The 7,775-nt window shown below is 37.8% G+C and overlaps 1 long non-coding RNA gene across 1 annotated transcript; it reads left to right on the plus strand.

Moving 5' to 3' along the window:
* Positions 1 to 5,190: 5,190 nt before the first annotated feature.
* LOC129893098 (uncharacterized) lies at positions 5,191 to 7,548 on the plus strand. Its single transcript, XR_008767390.1, has 4 exons — positions 5,191 to 5,298; positions 5,389 to 5,484; positions 6,103 to 6,149; positions 7,149 to 7,548. It is a non-coding gene; the product is annotated as an uncharacterized LOC129893098 (long non-coding RNA).
* The last annotated feature ends 227 nt before the right edge of the window (positions 7,549 to 7,775 follow it).

The raw sequence follows: 7,775 nt of genomic DNA on the forward strand, positions 1-7,775 counted from the left end.
AAATGTATTAGGAGTAATCCGTAAGAGGTATGTAAAGCTAACTGTTCCTTCTTTTGGCGTGTCTTTGGCATGAGTATGTAAAGATTATTCTTTTTCTTGGCATGTTTTGACATAAGTATATAAAGCTAATCTTCCTTTATGGCATGGTTTTATGAAACAAGTATATGACTTTTAAATGATTCCAAGGAAGTTCCTATTCGTGGAGCCGCAAGGATGGCCAACTTCTTGATTTTTCAAAGGGTATTTTATCATGCCTAGATATGTGTATATGATTCCAAAAGTTCTATTTGGATATAACTTATAGTGTTATTCAAAAGGTACTTGATATGACTCTTGTCTTGATTTTTGAGTAATAGCTCATTTTGTTAACTCCATCGAGTCTCAAAAATGATTTAAAGTGTATTTAGTTTCTCACTACTCCACTTGTGGATGCCTCAATGCTTCCTTCACCGAGCCCTGGTCAGGTTTTATTATCGTGCGTACTTCTCTGCATTGTTCACCATGCCATGATGTAAGGGGGAAGGTACGACCTGTACATGGGTTTTGTGGAGTTATGATGTGCCATGTACACATATGATATAATATGATCTGATATGACTATCTGCTATGATATGATTTGTTACGAAGATATTCCCTACTTTGGAGTTATGATGTGTTGTGGCACCAGTGATGGGGAGGCGACCACACCGAGTCCCATAATGGGACCAAATATGGCATATGTTTTTCTGCATACATTACCTGTGGTTATGAAAAGCATTTTGATATTCTGGATATTTTTCTCATTTTTTCACCTTCTGTTCTGGTAATGGTTTTACCTATTACAGTCCATGCTTTACATACTCTATACATTGTCTGTACTAACACCCTTTCTTTGGGGGATGCGTTATATGTCCACAGGTACAGACGCTCAATTTATTGATTCGCTTGCTTAGGACATCTACCCTATTGGTTGGCATGCTCCTTTGTCCGGAGTCCTATTTTGGTACTAACTTTTCTGTTGTACATTTGTACATGTTGGTTAAGGGTACGACGGGGCCCTATCCCATCATATGACTACGCTATCATTCTGTAGAGGTCTGTAGACTTGTGATATGGGTTATGTATATATGTTTTGGGCTTTGTGTTCCGTGATGGCCTTAACGGTCCTCTTGTGCTATATCTGTTCTCATGTGCTCTCGAGTGACCCCTTTTTTATTTCTACTTTTGTTTATTTTGCTAACACGCTAAGTAGGGATAAGGGTACGTATGGGAGCCCAACTAGGGCATCAGTCATGGCCTACGGAGTTGGGTCGTGACAAAAGTGGTATCAGAGCAGTTTGGTCCTCAGAATATTTATAGACTGTGTCTCGTAGAGTCTCATTTATCGATGTGTGGTGCACCACATCTATAAACAAGAGGCTATAAGATATTTCAGATGTTATCTTTATTTCTTGTCTTAGATCGTACAATAGAGCCCAGCCATAGAAAATGAAATTCTTTTTTTCTAACCTTTGGTTTCAGCTGAAGAACGACATCGATAGAAGAAAATGACGGATGATATTGGAAGCTACACAGTATACAGGTAAGTAATGGTGTGAAAGAGGCATGTTGTATAAGGAAGAAGATTGAAATATGATTGAAATATGATTGAAATATAAAGTTGAAAATTAAAGGGAAAAGTAGACAGGAAAGTGTAACGGGTGCAGTTCGAGTTGGACATACGATGTAAGTCCATCATTTTATATTGTTATTGATATTGGGCGCCCTGTGAGGCTGTGATATGAATATATATGTATTGGCCCTATGAGGCATTATTGGTATTTCCTGAGTGTAGGTTTGGGATAGTAAGGAATATAGAGGAAACTCTGCCAAAATATTTTTTGGAAATAGAAAGAGAATGAGATATAAGGTTGTACTATATCTTGAGAGATCGTATCCACGGTAACGATAAGATCTGACTAAACTAGGAGTACAACTGACTTTAGGAAATAAGTTTATTCCGATATGGGTGGCAAATAGAAGGTCAATACTGATATGGTGAGAAGAAAGGTGATGGATATGAATATCTTAAGACAGCCTGCGAGGTATTAAGGATGAGAATGACGAGGAAGGATAAGGGGTTAAGTGCATTTGCTCCACTAGGTGAAATTAGCCTAGAGTAAGGATCGTGAATAAAAGTTAAGAAATATTACCCTTCGGGGTTGACCATGAGAAGAATATAGTGTGAATATGATGAGGATCATCATGGAAGTACGTAGAGCCTAGTAAAGAGGTAACTAAAGAATGTGATTGTGAGTAAGATTAGGCATTAGCATCGGGTACACGATAAGGATGAAAGCTCATAAAGAAGAAAGGGGTATTGTGTACATGTACCTCTACTTTGTAAATAGTGGGATCCCTCGAGGATAGGGAATGGAAAATTACAAAACAACTGAGGCATTGTGAAATTATTAAAGGAACAAGTGGTATCCTTTGGAAAAAAAAGAGGTGATAACAAAACATGAAACACCTGTCATCAGAATATAAGTGCCCCCAAATGGAGAATCGAACACGATTATAAGCACTAGTAACGTACTGATTGGGATAAATGAAATGTGGCTTCGGCTAAACTACTATATTAGTTATATGACTCAAGTACCAGTACTTGGACTAAATTATGTACTATCTATCGAGAATACTAAGCAGCCTATAGTTGTACTAGGGTTTTTATAGGGGCAACCTAAAGTATGGATGATCTAATAGAGGGTGTAGACTTGGTGCAGCATGTTAAATATGTTGGAATAAAATTATTTGTGCATGAATAGTTGAAAATAAACAGAGGATGACATAGGTTCACCCTAAAAGGGGGGAAGTGGACAATAGAAATACAAGCGTAAGAGAAAATCAACTAACGCTATTATATGTAAATGGGAATGCTTAAACTTCAAACGAGATTCCATAAGGGATGGATGGATCTCAAGGCCAGCAATAAACAGATGGAAGTCGCGATATCTGAGACCATGTGAGGAACCATTGGTGGAGACCTTAAGGGATGAATGTGATCATACCAACACTAACACACCGGATCCGATCAGAACTCCAAAGTTAAGCGTGCTTGGACGAGAGTAGTTCTAGGGTGGGTGACCCCCTGGGAAGTGAAAGAGAAAAGGAAACACAAGTATCCGTACCTATTCCCTATATCTACAAGTAATCCCAACCTTTGGAATTTTGATATTGAGTGCTCGATGGAAGTATATGTTATTGCAGTGGAACAGAAAAACTCTCCATATGGTCTGTATAAGATCTTGAGGAAGGTTGTGGTTCACATTCGAGGACGAATGTGCTAAAGGGGGGAAAGATGTTACACCCCATACTTTTGTACCTTGGAACACATTCTTAAGTCTCTTAAAAGACTTTGGTACCTTAAGAGGTTCTTGAGTTTCTTAAAAAAGAACATCTTAAGCTTCTTGAAAGATTCCTAAGTTCTTGAAAGCTTCTTAGAAGTTACCATGTGAGCCGGGTAATCTATAACACTATCAAACAACTCTACAGAAAGGAGAATGCGATACCCCATAGTAGAGAAGATTGGAAATAGAGTTATAAGAATCCGGATGAAGCTGGAGGCCGAATAATGAATCGTAGGACTCGACTTACTTACTTAAGCTACCAACTTAGAAATTTTAGATACTTAAGCTACTTGAGTACGTACCAAGCTTACATAGCAAGGATTACATAGATTCATAAAAGAAGATGAGATTACGAACCCACAATGGGGAAAATAATATGACACATAGCAGCATGAGAGAGTGCCATGTGGCTCCTGTGATTGGAGGAAGGGATGTGTTGGCCCAATGAGGGCTTGACATGTGTCACCACTTAGGGCTTGACATATGTCAGCTCCTAAGGTAGCCTCTCTCTATATATATATTAGATAAATCATTCTTATCAAAAATTCATCCTTATCTCCAACAAATTCAAGAAAATTCTAGAGAAAGAAAGAAGAGAAGAAACCCTAGAGCTAGAGAGAAACTAGTGGCGGCCAAGGGGAGAAAAATGTAAGTTTTCTAATTTTATTCCGTGAATGAATTATATAGGGTATACCATGATGGTATGAATGTATTTTTAATGTAAATTTATGTTTTGGAGCATCCCCAAAATGATAACAAACAGCCCTGAAATTTCAGCTGTGCTAAAGGAACTTCCGAGGCAAGTTTCGACGAGTTTGACGAGTTTCGGGCAAGGTAAGGGATTTCCTTTAAAATTGGAGTTTATTATATTTTTATGAGGTATATTACATGTCTTAAATAATATTGTAAGTGGAAATATTATATAAGGATGATTGACGTTAGAAACAAACTAAATTGAAGTAGTTATAACTAAATCGAAGTCGAGTAGTGGGTTGTCATTGTGGTGCTGCAGGTGCAGCTGGTTGGGTTGCGTGTTGCAGGGTTTTAAAGTGTTTTAAAAAGGGTGTGTTTACTTCTGGTTGCAGCCACACGACCCTCCGTTTGGTATGGTTAAAGATTTTGTGAAATAAGGATATAAAAACTCTATTTTGATATCATAGTTTGGAGTTGTATTGAGTAATGTTGAAGTAATTTACATGTTATAACCCGTATTTTGCACATTAGGGCATTTCGGGATAACGGCAACAAGTCAAGGGCAAGGCTATGTTTGATCTTGTTGGACAAAAAAATTCTTATGATTAATTAGAATTTCAACTTGGAAATATTAGAAAAAGTAAGGGGCAAAAATTGGAATTTCTCATGGAGGATGTTATATCCCGTATTTTATACGGTTGGATGTTTTAAGGTAGCCGTGGTAAAGTTAAGGGAATGAACATCTTCTAAAATTTATTTAATATACATGTTGGATATGAATATTATTTATGATCATTAATAGTGTGGAAATATTAGAAAAGGCAAAGGGCAAAAAGGAAAATTCGCAAAGTGGCCTATGGTAATATTGTGGAAGGCTAGGGGTAAAATGGGAATTTCACAAAGTCTTCAAGAAGACTCATATGGGCCCCACATGCCACATGGCAGCCCATGATTGGAGAAAAGGGGTGTGTTGGACCAATGAAACCTTGACATGTGTCACCACTTAGATCTTGACATTTGTCACCACTTAGGGCTTGACACGTGTCACCACTTAGGGGATGACATGTGTCATCCCTAAAGTTGTATATATATATATGAGTCTTATGACTCATTAATTTCCACACTCATCTAGAGTGTTCAAGAGCATGAAACCGAAATAGCAAGAAAAAAAAAGAAGAGAAGAGAAGGGAAACTTAGGCTAGAAACAAGGAAAGAGCTACGATTTTGGGAGGAGAAAAAGGTAAGTTCTCCGATTCCGTTCTAAGAATTAATTATATGAGCTATACCATGATGTTATTAATATGTTAGTAATGAAATTTTATGGTTTTAGGCAGCCCAAAACGTTACCAAACAGTCCCTAAGTTTCAGCTGCGCTAAAGGAAATTCCGAGGCAAGTTTTTGCGCGTTTTGGTGAATTTCGGGAAAGGTAAAGTTTTCTGTTTTACACTGGACTTTATGATGATGTTATGAAGTATATTACATGTCTTAAAATATGCTGGAAGTTGAAAAAAATGTATAAGGATGTTTGACGTTGGAAACAAACTAAATGGAAGTCGTAGTAGTTAAATAGAAGTCGCGTAGTGTGTTGTTGTTGTGGTGCTGCTGTTTGGTGGAGGTTTAATTGCATGTTGCAGGGATGCAAAGTAATCAAAAATTGATGTGGTTGCTGATGGTTGCATCCACACAACCCTCCGTTTGGTATGACTACATATTTTACGAAATAAAGGTTAAAAACTCTATTTTGGTACCGTAGTTTGGAATGAGTTGTATAGAGCTTGTATTGTGTAAAGTTGAACTGATTTACTTGTATACATGCTGCTGGTTGTTGTTGTTGGTATGGCTGTTGACATGGTGGCCGAGTTGAAAACTCGGGGATGTTCAAGTTACAGGGGAGATGCTGCCCGATTTTCGTTAGATTCGGAGCTAATAATAAACTAGTCAAGATACATAGATAAGGAAATGATTCCTATGGTTACTTGGGTGTAGAGTTGGAAATTGGAAAGTGAAAATTTATTAACCTTAGTATTAATTTCATGTTAAATAGGTTCAAGAGACGACGAGGCGAGCATAGTTAAGAGTAATCCGTAAGAGGTATGTAAAGCGAACCTTTCTTTCTTTTGGCATGTATTTGTTATAAGTATGTAAAGCATATTCTTTTGATTTTCAGGTTTTGACATAAGTATGTAAAGCTAATATTTGTTTTGGTATGGTATTTATGAAACAAAAATATGACTTTTATATAATTTCAAAGAGGTTCCTATTCCTAGAGCCATTAGGATGGACAATTCCTTGATTTCCAAAAGGTATTTTATTATGCTTCGATACGTCTATATGATTCCAGAAGATTTATTTTGATACAATCCGGGGTAACTTTTGAAAGGTACTTGACATGAGTCTCATCTCGATTTTTAAATGATACCTCATTCTGATTATTCTATTGAGTCTTAAATATGATTTGAATTGCATATAGTTTCTCACTACTCCACTCGTGGATGCCTCAATGCTTCTTTCACTGAGCCTGGGCCAGGATATATTTTCGTGCGTATTTCTCTGCATTATTCGCCGTGTCCCGACGTGAGGGGACAGGTATGACATGTACCATGGGGTGGTAAATATTATGCCACGGAGTTATGCTGTGCCATGTACATATATGTTTGTGATATGATATGATATGATATGATTTGATATGGCCATCTGATATGATATGATTTGTTACGGAGATATTCCCTACTCTGGTGTTATGCTGTGCCGTGGTGCCGATGATGGGAGGGCAACCATACTTTGTTCACCGAGTCCCATAATGGGGCCGGATATGGCAGATGTTTTTCTGTATACATTATCTGAGGTTTCGATCAGCATTTGATATCTCCGAATATTTTGCTCAGTTTTGTACATTCTATCGTGGTAATGACTTTACTTATTACAATCCATTATATGTGGTTTGATAAACTTGATATTTTTGGATATTTTGCTCATTTTTGTACATTTTGCTCTTGTAATGACTTTACTGATTTCAGTCCATGCTTTACATACTCAGTACATTTTCCGTACTGACCCCCTTTCTTCGGGGGCTGCGTTACATGTCCGCAGGTACAGATGATTGGTTTGCTGATCCGTTTGATTAGGACATCCACCATGTTGGTCGACAGTGCTCCTTTGTCCGGAGCCTTATTTTGGGTACTGACACTTTCTGTTGTATATATATATATATACGTTGTTCAGGGTACGGCGGGGCCCTGTCCCGTCATATGACTAGGATATCATTCTGTAGAGGTCTGTAGAAATGAGATGTGGGTTTTGTATATATGTTTTGGGTTTTGTGTGTTTCGTTATGGCCTATCGGCCCTCGTGCATTATATCTATTTTGTGATCTATTTAGAGATCCCTTCTGATCATTACCTATGTTTATTTGATTAATGTACTAAGTGGGGCTAAGGGTACGTATGGGTGCCCAACTCGGGCACCAGTCATGGCCTATGGAGTTGGGTCGTGACATTACATGTATATATTCTGCTGGTTGTTGTTATTGGTATGGTTTTTGACATGGTAGCCAAGTTGAAATCTCGGGGATGTTGAAGTTATAGGGGAGATGCTGCCCGATTTTTGGTAATTTAGGAACTAGTAATGAACTAGTCGAGGGAAATAGATAAGGAAATGACCTCTATGGAGACTTGGTTGTAGAGTTGGAATTAAAAAGTGAAAGGTCACTAACCATAG

This window comes from Solanum dulcamara, chromosome 6, assembly GCF_947179165.1.
Source record: "Solanum dulcamara chromosome 6, daSolDulc1.2, whole genome shotgun sequence".
In the NCBI taxonomy this organism is placed as follows: domain Eukaryota; kingdom Viridiplantae; phylum Streptophyta; class Magnoliopsida; order Solanales; family Solanaceae; genus Solanum; species Solanum dulcamara.